The sequence below is a fragment of the Triturus cristatus genome, chromosome 4_2 (assembly GCF_964204655.1).
Source record: "Triturus cristatus chromosome 4_2, aTriCri1.1, whole genome shotgun sequence".
Taxonomy (NCBI): Eukaryota; Metazoa; Chordata; class Amphibia; order Caudata; family Salamandridae; genus Triturus; species Triturus cristatus.
Genome location: NC_140586.1, coordinates 54,046,023 through 54,059,998, shown reverse-complemented (window position 1 = coordinate 54,059,998; position 13,976 = coordinate 54,046,023). Strand labels below are relative to the sequence as shown.

General features: G+C 43.7%; 1 protein-coding gene across 7 annotated transcripts in view; it reads right to left on the bottom strand.

The window, feature by feature from the left end:
- Positions 1-13,976, bottom strand: part of RFX1 (regulatory factor X1) — a 549,504-nt gene extending 535,528 nt beyond the window's left edge. For 3 of the 7 annotated variants that reach the window (XM_085600474.1, XM_085600477.1, XM_085600480.1), the window contains exon 1: positions 13,721-13,976. The gene's annotated coding sequence lies outside the window, so the exon portion shown is untranslated. Of the gene's footprint in view, positions 1-6,383; positions 6,461-7,322; positions 7,478-13,720 lie in introns of those variants that run through there. The other 4 variants (XM_085600478.1, XM_085600479.1, XM_085600475.1 and 1 more) reach the window with 3 other exon arrangements.

Here is a 13,976-nt window from a genome sequence, read left to right as displayed (position 1 = left end):
TCAGGCAAGTAGGCCCGATTCTGTCCTCAAGCCTTTCCCTGCTCTCTGTCTCTGACAGCTTCAGCTTGAGCTCGCATCTGTATCCATGAACTTTGTCCTACTCCCTGTGCAGCTAACGGTGCCTGCCTCGGCCAGTTTTCGCCTGTCTGCCAAGAAGTTGTATTTCACCTTCGAATTATCTATTTTGCTCTCCAGCCGATGCATTCCTGTCCAGTGATTTAGGTAAACATTTCCTTTAGCTCACAAGCAAAGGACTCAGCCTTTCCGTCCTCCTGCAAGTGATTCATAGCCCTGTTGCCATGGAAAGTTTTCTATCCCTCGCATCTCATATAGACACTTAGACGCTTGTACACGTACACAGTCAGTATAGAATAGATTCTGTCCGAGAGTCTCTTCCTTGTGGATAACATAGTTCTTTAAACATAGGATGTTAGATATGATTTGGGATTAGGTTGACTTGACCCCCAGACTTCTCGTCTCCACATGTAGAGCTAAATGTCAAGTCCCCTTCACCCCCTAGTTGCACGTCAATTACACGTCATGCTGCCGCGCGCGCATCTATGCCAAGTATTATCTTATAGATCCACCTATGTCTGATAATTCTAACCAATCATGTTTCTTTTATTCCTTATTACGCCTAGTTTCGATTATGTCACTGTTTTGTCACTTTTCTTATCAAATGTTACGCCTTCTACATTCGTTTCATTGTAATGTAATTATTATAAAAATACATGTCTGTTAATAAATTATTGTACTTCACTTCCTGAACCCTCGTGGTGACGGAACCTGAAGGCCGCGACTCGAGTCGGCCATTTTGAATGGAATAAAGCCCATTAGAAAACCTCTTATACCACGGATTCTGCCTCTTGTTATTTTGAGCTATTTACTTTATTTTAAGATTCCGTATGAAATTCAGTCCGGTATTTTTATTTACCACATAATGGCGCCCGAACAGGGACACTTTCTCATCTCACGCGCCGGCGGTGCGTTGCAGGCCCGGTCTCCTGCCACAGCTGGACGGACCATAAACGCGTACCAGCAGGATTTCCTGTAAGCTCCCTCCGGTCAAGCGGGGGCGACTGAGGCTGCGATCAACCCAGACGAGGCGGTGAGAAGTGCGAAGTATCCCGACCAGAGCCTAGCTGAGAGAGCAAGATCCGAGGTATACAGAGGCCCACCAGGTTTTCCGAAATCCCGACGTCCAGAGGGTCCGATGTCCGCAGTTATCGAGTCCTGTCCATTCTCTGAGGCCTTCCGTTTCAAGGAGCTACTCGGTGAGTACCATCGCCGGGGAGGCGTGTTGACGCGCACATAGGTTGTGCCGGTCAAGACGGATTTGGGTACACAAATCCGGTCTGCACTGTTTAGCAGTGTATATGTACTGTTTAGCAGTATATCAAGTATTCCGAAGTATTCAGTTATTGTCAAGAATTCAGCGTGGTGATTAGTTAGGCAGACTGTCATCATTGTCGATCATTGTTATAATGTTTAATGTTTAATGTTTAAAGTATTCAGAAATGTCTTGCATATTGTGGTATGAATGACTGTTCATTGTTCACTGTTCATTTATGGTGTTTTTCGTATTAAGAAAATTCAAGAGTAAGTATCAGATCAGTTGTCAATATGCCGCTCTTCTCGAAGTTAAGACAGATTACTACCAGAAAAGGGGTGCTTGAAGAAGCGGTTCCTATTCCTCCTAGGGACACCCCAGGGCATTTTATGTACCATAAACATGGCTTAGATGCCATATTGTTTCTTGATCTATGGGTAGATTATACCAAAGGATTACCGGAAAGTCAAAGGTGGCCCATAGCGGGAACCTGGGATGCAGAGTGCATCATGAAAGTGGAGGAAGAGTTATGGAAAAGAAAGGTCAGACAGTCACAGAAAGACGCTGTTGAGTTATGGCGTAAAGAATCTCATAGACGAACAGAAAAAGCACGTAGACAAGAAGAGAGGAGTAAAGAAAGTTCAAATAAAGTTCAAGAAAATCTATTAATTGAGGAAGGTATCCGAGTGAAATCAGAACAAGTGAATAGACAAAGAAATGCTCTTATGAATGGTATGTATCCCCTTCTAGCCGAAGGACTACCTAAGGCTGTTACAGAGATGCCAAAAGACTTGCCACCCCCATTATTTCCAATTAAGGTACATCCAAAGGGGCATCCCAGAACCGCAGAAGATGTTTTTCTTTCCTCATATCTAGACGATGCAGCTCCCGAGTATGCTAACGCCACACCACATAGACTGTCTGGCGGAGGGGTTCAACGTCAGGATCAGGTATCTGTCCCCGTGCAACAGCAAGTCCCGATACAAGCTTCGGCAAGCACATCTGTTTCCGCATCTGTCTCCGCAGTCGATCCTATAGGGGTATCGACACCCATAGTTGCTGTGTCACGTTCAACGAATCCATTCACACCCGACGCCCCAGATGGGGCCACGGGAGGTGCTAGCAGTACCTTTACACCACCCAGAATAAATAAACTTGTTTTTCAAGAGTCAGCGCATTCACGTACACCTAAATTCGTAAGTGAACGTACGCTTAAGGAACTCCTTGTAAATTGTAGATATGACCCAGTGGTTGGTAAAGAGGACGAGATGGTCCTGGCATCATTACGTATCAGGCGAGCCGCAGAGTATTTAGCAAGGTTACCAGGGATGACTACGCATCTAGATAACATATATCATTTTGTTCAAACAGGACGAGATCCAGGATGTATTAACAGAGCTATGGAATTCCAGAAAGTAGAGATACAGGGGGAACTGTTACGTTTCCTCATAAACTGTGTAATCAGAAATCAAGATCGTCCGGGGGTAGACCCGAATGCAATGCTTATTCTTACAAGTTGGAGTCAGAATATATCAGAAGGGAGACACGATAAGCAAAATTGTATAATAGCCATGTGCCGAAAAATCCGTAAAGAAATAGAGCGTATTCATGAAGAAAGATTGGGAACAGACGAGTTTGAGCAAGATGAAGTGTCCGAATCAGGGAACTCTGCAAGACAGTCAGAGACCATAGCCTATGTAGGCAGAGGAAGATCTTGTGAAAATACTAGATGTTTTTCTGATCCAATACACTCTGTATGTCCAAATAATAGCAGAACGTATCCGACGCCTGTAATGAATCTGAAGTCTCCTGAACATTCGTTTCAAGCCGCAGATAAAATACTACGAGAACGAAGAGGTTATCACCTCCTCGATTCCATAGATGAGCAAGAATTAGCCAGATCAGCCGTTCACTGGATTGTTAGTCCTGAAAAATACGGTGATGAGACCGTAGCACACACGTTTCTCAACCTCAGTACAGATGAACAACGTTTAGCTGGAATATATATGATTCAGCAACTCCTCATATTATATAAGAGCCAACATGCTGACCCTGGTCCTTTACCTGATATATTAACGGAACTACTCACGAACAGATGGAGAGGTTCTAGTAACAAGCTAATTAAAGAGATATTAGTGTCACGTAAGCAGTATGTCCTTTTTGTAAGTCCGGATTCTCTCTCGCTGCCCCACAGAGAAAGAGCGTCGTACTATATGGATAGACAAAATCCCCTACGAGAAGTGCACCCAATAAAAGGCGAAGACAATGAGTTTCACCGTGTATTTGTTTACACACCCATATCAAAAATGGAATTATTAGAAATGAAAAAAGTAGTACCTAGTCATGACAAAGACCCAGCGGGTTTCCACCGAGAAATTAAAGACATGTTACTGATGGGAGAGTACACCTTTCCTGATATTATGACGATATTAAAGGTGCTTTTGCCTGCTGGCATATATGAAAAACTGAAAGAAAAAGAGTGGGAAGTGGGAGACCAAAAGATAGACTGGACAGCATTAGCAGAGGAAGAAAGGGGCCGAGCTGCAGGTTCAGGGCTCGGGGATAAAGTTAAACTATTACCAGGTTTACTAGTACAGGTACTGCCACGTTTATTAACTACAAAAAAGGAAGATTGGGGTGCAATCACAGCCTGTAAACAAAAGCAAGATGAAGACACAAGCGATTATTATGCTCGATTTGAAAAATGTTTTGGTATAAATAGTGGTATAAAAGCAAGTAGTGACTCATATCCACATTTATTTGTGACAAAATTAGTGGAAAATGCATTGCCTCCAGTGAAGAATAGAATATTGAAATTCGAGAGTACCTGGCAAAGTAACACTCCGTCGCAAATGCTACAAATGTTACAGTATCATCACAATAGAATTAGGGATGAACAAGAACACGAGCATAGACGCATGAAGGATACAAAAATGAAAATGCTAGTTTCTCAGACAGTACCAGCAGATGGTCACAAAAAGGGTGTGACACATTCTGGTGATTCTGCAGTTCCTGTAAAAGGAACCTGCAATTACTGTAAACAACTAGGCCATTATGTACACGATTGTCCAGTCCTGAAACGTAATATAGCTACAGGTATTGCAAAGGAGAGACCACGATTAGTTAGACAAGATCAGAATGAACAAGGAGCTATGCAGCATGGACAGTCCATGCCAGTTCAGCAACAGTCCATGCCAGCCTCACAGCAACCCATACAGTTTGTGCCAGCTGCACCACCGTTGCCTGCTACTGCCACACAAACCACAACACGACAAATGTATCAGACTGCACAGTATGAATACCCTGAGTATCAGCGTTACGCATGAACCAGCCTAGAGAGGGAAGTTGACTTACCGCTTATCGAGATTCCTGTAGATCAAGAAGGACCTTATGTACATAGTGAATTATTAGTTCAAGATAGAAAATTCTTACTCGATACAGGGGCAAGTCGAACAACCATAAAACGTAGTGAAGTTCCAGGGGCACCCCTCTCAGGCTCTCAAAATGTTTCCCTTGGTTTTTCAGGAAAACCTATTGTTAATGAAGTATCACAGCCTCTACCACTTACGATAGGACCTTTGACACGAACTACAGATTTATTGCTTACTAAATCATGCCCAGAAAATCTGTTAGGAATTAAGACTCTGAAAGCACTAGGAGCCATAATATGTTGTTCTCCGGAAGGAGTAAGGTTGTTTTTACGTGATTTTAAAGGTCACTATGTGTCCAGAGACATGGATCCCCGACTACAGACTTTACCAGTACATCTATGGGCACAAGGCCCTACGGATGTTGGCTGCATGAACATTACACCCTATCGAGTTACATTGAAAGCAGGAGTGGTACTACCACGAATGCGACAATACAAGTTACCGCATGATGCTGTAGTGGCTTTGTTGAAAATCATTGATGAGCTGATTGCCCAGGGAGTAGTTGTAGAAACAGACTCCAATGTATGTAATTCACCGATAATTCCGATTCTTAAACGAACTGATCCTACTGCTCCGCCAGTATACCGATTGGTTATTGATTTGCGTGAACTAAACAAGTGTATTGTACCACAATTCCCTGTGGTCCCTGATATATCATCATTGTTGACAGCAATTGATTCCGAAGCAACATTCTTTACTGTAATTGATCTCAAGAATGCCTTTTTCAGCGTCCCAATAGATCCGGAAAGCCAATACTTGTTCGGATTCAGTTTAAATGGGCGCAGCTTTAAATTCTCACGCGCTCCTCAAGGATTTACAGAAAGCCCCAGCATCTACAGCCAAGCATTGAAACGAGAACTTGACAGTATCCACATGCCAGTCAATACTGCACTGCTTCAATATGTCGATGATCTGCTGATCACCGCGAGAAGCGAGCCAGAATGTGAAAAAGCTTCTCTGACAGTTTTACATTTCCTAGCCGACAAGGGGCACAAGGTGTCCCCTTCTAAGCTGCAATTCTGTGTTCAGCGAGTTATTTATCTTGGTCACTCGCTGTCCAAGGAGGGAAGGCAGCTTACACCAGATCGCATCCAGTTAATTGCTAACATGTCAATACCCCAGACACAAAAGGAGGTGCGGGCTTTCATAGGCCTCACTTCATATTGTAGGCAGTGGATCCCTCAGTACGCATTTCTAGCAAAACCACTCATTCAGTTAACCACACAGGAGGCAGCCACATCGACTGTTCTCCCTTGGACTCAGGAACATACACAAGCTTTTGAAAGCCTAAAGGAAGCTTTATGTCAAGCACCTGTTTTAGCAACACCATGTTATAGCAAACCTTTTACACTCTTTGTTACAGAACGCGAAGGTACTGCCTTGTCAGTACTCACTCAGGATCAAGCAGGATCATGCAAGCCATGTGCTTATTTTTCCAGTACATTAGATCCCGTAGCTCAGGCTTTGCCTGCATGCCTGAAATCAGTGGCAGCGACAGCTTTAGCAATCAGACAAAGCGATGCCATAGTATTAGGACACCCATTGACAGTTCAAGTACCACATGCAGTAGAGGTTCTTGTGAACCGAACACAAACACAACACTTGACCATAGCAAGACTTACCGGTTATGAACTGACATTGTTTCAACCACACATAGAGATCCGACGGTGTAATACATTGAATCCTGCTACACTATTACCTGTAATTGGAACAGACCCACTAGCTCATGATTGTGTTGAAATCATTGAAATAAAGACGAAACCTAGACAAGACTTGACAGACGTTCCATTGTTAGATCCAGACCTGACGTTGTATGTAGACGGCTCATGCATGAGAGCAAGTACAGGAGATTTAGTGGCCGCGTATGCAGTCACAACAGACACTGAAGTTATTGAGACACATTGTATAGATACTCTGTCAGCCCAAGCAGCAGAACTTATTGCTCTAACGCAAGCCTGTATTCAAGCCACAAATAAGAAAGTTAATGTATACACTGACTCACGTTATGCATTCGGAGTTGTACACGACTTCGGCGTGCTGTGGCGAGAGAGAGGTTATCTAACGTCCCATGGTGCCCACATTCAGCACGGGCCCCTCATTCATGCTTTGTTAGACGCAATACATCTACCCACTGCTATATCGATTATGAAATGTAAAGCACACACGAAGGTTACTGATACCATTTCTCAAGGCAATGATTTAGCTGACAGAACAGCTAAACAGACTGCTCAGAATCGCACATTAGACATGACAAAGCCAATAGTTCAGACACCAACACAGTGTATGACAATTAAGGATCCCACACTTGACGTAATTGACATACAGACACATGCCACAGCAGAAGAAATAAAGAAGTGGACTGAACTAGGAGGGATCCAGACAGATCAAGGATGGATGACGAAGGAGAAATCTGTATGGTTTCTCCCTGATTCCATGGTTCAAGCCATTATAGCTACAGTTCACAGTCCAGCACATTTAGGAGAGAAGGCTATGCTAGACAGCATTCAGCACATTTGGTTCAACAAACATTTACGAGCAGCAGCTAAACAAAAAGTTCGTACCTGTATGATATGTTGTCAGTTTAATCCAGGAAAGAGTGTTCCCGTAGAGCAGGGTGGATTTCAGCCTCCTGACCATCCTTTTGAAGTCCTCCAGATGGATTATATTCAGATGGAACGTTGTCGAGGATTCAAATATGTCCTCGTAGTTGTCTGCGCTCTCTCCCGTTGGACAGAGGCGTATCCCGTATCAGATTACACTGCCCCGACTACTGCCAAGCAGCTAGTTCGAGAATTCTTCCCACGGTACGGTTTACCACGTGTTGTATATTCAGATAACGGTCAGCCTTTCTCATCCGAATTAATGAAACATGTCTCACTCTTGTTGGGATATCAGTGGAAATTCCACTGTGTCCGACACCCCGAGGCAGCAGGTCTCGTAGAAAGACATAACCAGACACTGAAAATCAGACTGTCCAAAATATGTAGAGAGAAAGGTGTCGACTGGATAGTAGCATTACCAGTTGCACTCTTTTACATGAGAATGGTAGCACACTCTAGAACAGGGCTATCCCCGTATGAGGTGATCTTTGGTAGACCACCGAATATGTGGGGGACGCCTATACCACGCAAAATAACTGACATTGACTGTAACATGCTGACAGATTACTTGGCTTCCTTGATGTCTGCACTACAATCTTCTCGTTCACAGGTAGCTGCAGCCTTTCCCGACAACACTGAGGCGAAACCCCATGACGTTGTTCCGGGTAATCTTGTCTTTGTGAGAAATTTCGACAGGAAAAGTCAACTGGAGCCCAGGTGGAAAGCACCCAAGTTGGTCCTGTTGACCACAAGAACAGCCGTGAAGATCGAGGGACGTAAAGGGTGGATTCATTCAAGTCACGTCAAAAAATTTCATGGACTACCTTCAGATATAGACACTGTGCCCTGCACTCCCTCACAGACTGATTCAAAACTTCCTTTTGTTGAACAGAATGACTCTCAGTGCTATAAATTAAAGCTTAGGCCCAAACAGTCGAGCAATTTGATTGTTTAAGTCCTCTCCAAGGTGAAGCGGTTGAATTGTCTCCGACATGTATCCCTTGGACCTGAGTAGAGAAAATACCCGAGAAATGTTGAAACGACAGGCGTATTGTAAATCACTGCGTAGCTACTGTATGAGGACATTATTAATTTTGTTTTTATTGAGTATTTTAGTAATTATTACGAGTGTGATTTTGCACATATATCATCCTATCTCTAGACATGTTTATAATGTTGCTGCAGAACATTCTTTTAGTGACCTACCGCCACATGAATTATCTTATAGACTTGCGCTGCGCAATAACACCTTCATTAGTATGTTACATCATTCCCATCAGACTAGTAATGCGACCAATTGTTGGGTGTGTGGCCGACTTCCTCCCTATCAGAATAACAAAGGAGTTCTGCCTTTCTTTCCACATCCGTTCACACACAATGGCTCCTGTGGAGCATGGTTTAGTTTATTAAATTCCATAGACCCAGACACAGCAGTTTATCAACAACATTGGATATGGGGAAATCTGAATCTAGTTTTATTCAAAGTCTGTCACCCTAATAAGGAGGGTCACCCCAGTAGAACAGGAACTGATTTAGAAAATGAAGTGTATAAATTAGGTAATTTTACGCCTAATCTTATGATTCTGAATGTCAAATCCGAAGTTGAACTAATTCTGCCCACTATGTCAGTATTTCCAGTTAAGGGTGAATTATGTGTAAGAAAAGTTGGTTCCATACATATGGGCCATAGCCAATGCGTTACCACAGTAGAATATAGTGATCAAGGTAAATCTTCATTTAGAGCTTCTCGCCATTCTTACTTCATATGTGGTCAGACGGCATATATGCGTCTGCCTCTAGATTGGGATGGTACCTGTTACATAGCATTCCTTTTGCCACCTGTTTTCCTAGCTCCCCCTGATTATTATCGAAATGTTCATTTAGTACACAATAGAGAGCAAAGAGATCTCCCAGTTGTCGATTATACTGAGACAGCATGGGACAAGTATGTAGATTTCAATAAAGGTATCTTTCCCTATATAGGTACAATATCAAATAGTAAGCTGATACGCAGACTCACCAAGACTCTTGAAGCTGTAGTAAACGAGACTATAGCCGCCCTAGGCAATCTGACAGAGGAACAATCAGTGATGAGAATTGTTGTTCTCCAGAATCGTCTTGTCCTTGACGTCATCCTGGCCGATAGGGGCGGAGCTTGCAGGGTCATCGGATCCAGCTGCTGCATATTCATACCAGAAAATTCGCCATCTGTATATAAAGCTATAACACGCCTTCATAAGATTGTAAGCCAGATACACGAAAATCCAGGCACTTGGACGTGGTCCGGGTGGTTTTGGAGTGTGATATCAGCCTGGGGATGGAGAGTTTTATCCTTCCTAGGTATTGGCCTTCTTATGCTCTTCAGTTGTTGTTTATGCCTGCAAGGTGGACCAGCGATTTGTGGTCTGTGTGCCACATCATGCATTCCACATCACAGGTCCCGTTCAGAATGCCGGAAGGAAGAAGAAATGATGCTCCATGAGCAAATTAATGGAATGATGAAGATTGATGTCTCGTGAAGGGCAAGAAGGGGACAAGGAGGGAATGTGGAAATGTGGATTTTCCTGATCAGTTATGTCCCCTATCTTGGACCCCAACGGTTCTATATGCATGTTACAAGTACATGTATGTTCCCTCCAGTTCCAGTTTCTAAGACGCAAACATATGTGTGTCTACCGTCGACATGTTCTCTGTCAGATCCGCCATCACAGGGTTGGATATTCGATTTCTAAGTATGAAAGGCCACCGACTTTATATGGCTAAGTTACTTCATTTTTACAGTTCAGGCAAGTAGGCCCGATTCTGTCCTCAAGCCTTTCCCTGCTCTCTGTCTCTGACAGCTTCAGCTTGAGCTCGCATCTGTATCCATGAACTTTGTCCTACTCCCTGTGCAGCTAACGGTGCCTGCCTCGGCCAGTTTTCGCCTGTCTGCCAAGAAGTTGTATTTCACCTTCGAATTATCTATTTTGCTCTCCAGCCGATGCATTCCTGTCCAGTGATTTAGGTAAACATTTCCTTTAGCTCACAAGCAAAGGACTCAGCCTTTCCGTCCTCCTGCAAGTGATTCATAGCCCTGTTGCCATGGAAAGTTTTCTATCCCTCGCATCTCATATAGACACTTAGACGCTTGTACACGTACACAGTCAGTATAGAATAGATTCTGTCCGAGAGTCTCTTCCTTGTGGATAACATAGTTCTTTAAACATAGGATGTTAGATATGATTTGGGATTAGGTTGACTTGACCCCCAGACTTCTCGTCTCCACATGTAGAGCTAAATGTCAAGTCCCCTTCACCCCCTAGTTGCACGTCAATTACACGTCATGCTGCCGCGCGCGCATCTATGCCAAGTATTATCTTATAGATCCACCTATGTCTGATAATTCTAACCAATCATGTTTCTTTTATTCCTTATTACGCCTAGTTTCGATTATGTCACTGTTTTGTCACTTTTCTTATCAAATGTTACGCCTTCTACATTCGTTTCATTGTAATGTAATTATTATAAAAATACATGTCTGTTAATAAATTATTGTACTTCACTTCCTGAACCCTCGTGGTGACGGAACCTGAAGGCCGCGACTCGAGTCGGCCATTTTGAATGGAATAAAGCCCATTAGAAAACCTCTTATACCACGGATTCTGCCTCTTGTTATTTTGAGCTATTTACTTTATTTTAAGATTCCGTATGAAATTCAGTCCGGTATTTTTATTTACCACAGAATGGAGAAGAAGGTGGTTTATTTCAGAAAAGGTGTACATGGTGGTTCGCTCCTTTAATCAGTACGTTGATCTGGAGCTGGAGTATATACTCACTGACATGATCAGCCCCAAGTTCCTTGCTTTTCAATTAAATGGGGCTTCTCAGTGTGCAGAGCCCGACTAAATACAAGTGACTTCTCAAGTTTGTCCCAGAATACAAGACTTGTTTTGACTCTTACGGACAGAAAACTCTGCTTCATCTAACATACATGCATTTGAGGCCCTGCGCGAAAACAGTAATGGTTGGAAAAATCATTTCAAGCCAAAGTCAGGTCGGTGATGACAGGTGCATACATACTAATGTGAAGAGAGGTTACAATTCCTCATGATTTCTGAGATGTAAGGGCACAGTTCTGTATTGGAACATAAGCCGGGAAAAGGAGACCTAGGTTTTACTGGAAGTAATCATTGTCTTGCGAGCTGACATGCTTATCCAGATTTCCTGACTTTGATGTGCGACTTTGTGATTGTTTCACTTGTGTGAAAGGACAGGGAATCCTGGCCATTCTCTATGCGAGTGATCAGAATATGCTGACCCACGGACTGCTGACTCTAGAGGGGACCTTTTATGCCTCAATAAAATTCTGAATAATTCAGGTGACTTTACAGCCCAGAAATGTACTTGGGAAAGGGTGTTGAGAAATGTTGACAGCTGCTGAGACCCTTGGGGTATAATGGTATAATACATGCTTTTAAGCTATGATACCATGTCTTAAAAAGCCAGGGCCTCTGCTTTGCATAACTGACATTTCGAGGACCACGGTGATGTCAGGCAGTAATGTGTTGTGCATTTCCATGTTCTAAACTGCTGCACATGGTTCACTTGTCAGGCTGGATACCATGGTTCTGTCTGCAACTTCGCCAATACTTGTCTCATGAATGTGTCCGCCTGTAATGCAGCTGGTGCTCATGTAAAGCACTCTGATAACTTCGGGTCAAGTTCGTGCTATATAAAATACCGAAGAAAAAATAAACAGTGTTAAAAATTAACTCCAACATTTTTATCGGTGCTATTCTGGATGTGAGATAGAGGGATACCTTTCCCCTACCTGAATAAGTTATTGCTTTTCAAGTGACTACTTGAAACCCTACTTTATGAACTCTACTTGTTGCAACAAGATTCGCTGTACTAGATCACTAGGAAGGCTCTTCAAAGACGACACAGATTCACGAGACCCAGAAAAAGAATCAACAGTGCCTATCTGCAGAATCCTATGTGTTTGACGGAGCAGCTGCTATTTCATATTTTGCTTCCCAATATGTCATGCCTTGTTTTCCTTACCTACCACTTTAGACAATACCAACTCTACCCAACCGGAAAACATCTTCCTCAATTTAGAATCTTCTTTGTACCTCATTGAATTATTTAACGCGCACCAACCAGGTTTATTTTCAGCCTGATTCTGCCTGTTGTTTCAGATATGATCAACACAAACCACTACTCTGTTTTTGTACTGTACAAGCCTGATTTGTGTTTTTTGCCAGTAATACTGTGTATTGTAGTATTCTTTCTGTCCCTGTGTGAATACGGTTAAGGTTATAACTGTTCCTTGTTTCCTGAGCACATTGTTTATTGTGACGCACTGCGAGAACGTGAACTTCTATATATCATTAGCCTATGTTAAACTGGAAACTTACAACTTTCTAAAGTCCTACCATATAACTTAATAAACACTAAATTCCAGCATTACATCTCCCTGAGGCATACACAGTCCTTCGAAATGCTGCTATTCCTTGCAGTGGTATTGGTAAAAACTGTAGTCGCTCGTGTGGGCCCTTGACAGAGTAATGTGGGATGGTTTGCAACTCCTCGGATCCTCACAATCTTGCCCACCCTTCGTGACTGGATTGCGCGAACCTTTGAGTGTGCTTGTCTGGTCTCTGTCGATTCTAGAAACGTGATCATCTAACATGCAGCTGACAGAAACGCATAGTTCCTTATCGTCTACTGTGAACCATATCCCATGGGTGAGTGTAGTATCCCAATTCCGTGGTGTCCTTAAACTCTTACCATGACACCTCTGTCACCATACTTGCTCAGTGCGGTGATCTGCCCTGGGTAACCCTTGCTTCTTATATTTATTGCACAGATATGCTCCTGCAAGGAAGCAATGCTGCATTACGAAGCGTCCCCATGATAGTCTAATAATAATGTATAATGTGCTTCCTCGGTATGCATAAAGACTACAAATACCAGACAGCATTGGGTTGTAAAATAAAAGCATAGGGCTAAAGCAATGTCAAAGGTGGAATGCACAAAAACGAAGAGACAAAAATAGTTCTGACTGATTACACACACACCCGACAATGCAGATTAATCACCGAAACCCCGGTTTCTATACCAACCACTTTTATTGAGTCTATAGTCCCCACCTTCGCATATTTTATAGTAAACCTCCCCCTATGTGTTTATAGTGGTCCTTTCATCCATCGCCATGGCGACTCGCCCTCTGGCTTCCATAGTAACCGTCCCTTGGCCGACATCTTGTACTTCGCCGCCATTTTGTATCGCCATAACAACAGCGACTACCCCCACCTCAGCCCACCCTCCCCCCGGGGGCTCAGCTCCCAGTCCCTTCACTTCCTGCTATCTCTCACCTCTCCCCGTAGGGGCTCTCTGGGCGACCCCCAAGACTGGGTTTCGGGGGGGTGGGTCTCAGGAGGGCGGGGCTAGATAGGTCCAAGCTCCGCCTCTTCGATGGGGGGGTGTGCTCGGCTGGGGCCGGGGCGCCGCTCCCCGGCTTGTTGTTGTTGTCTCCCGTTGCCGGGCTCTGGTCGCCAGGGCTACCGTGGCTATGGCGCTCCGTCCTCACCCCGGCAACTGTTGCTACCCGCCTTCCGCGTCACAGGGGCC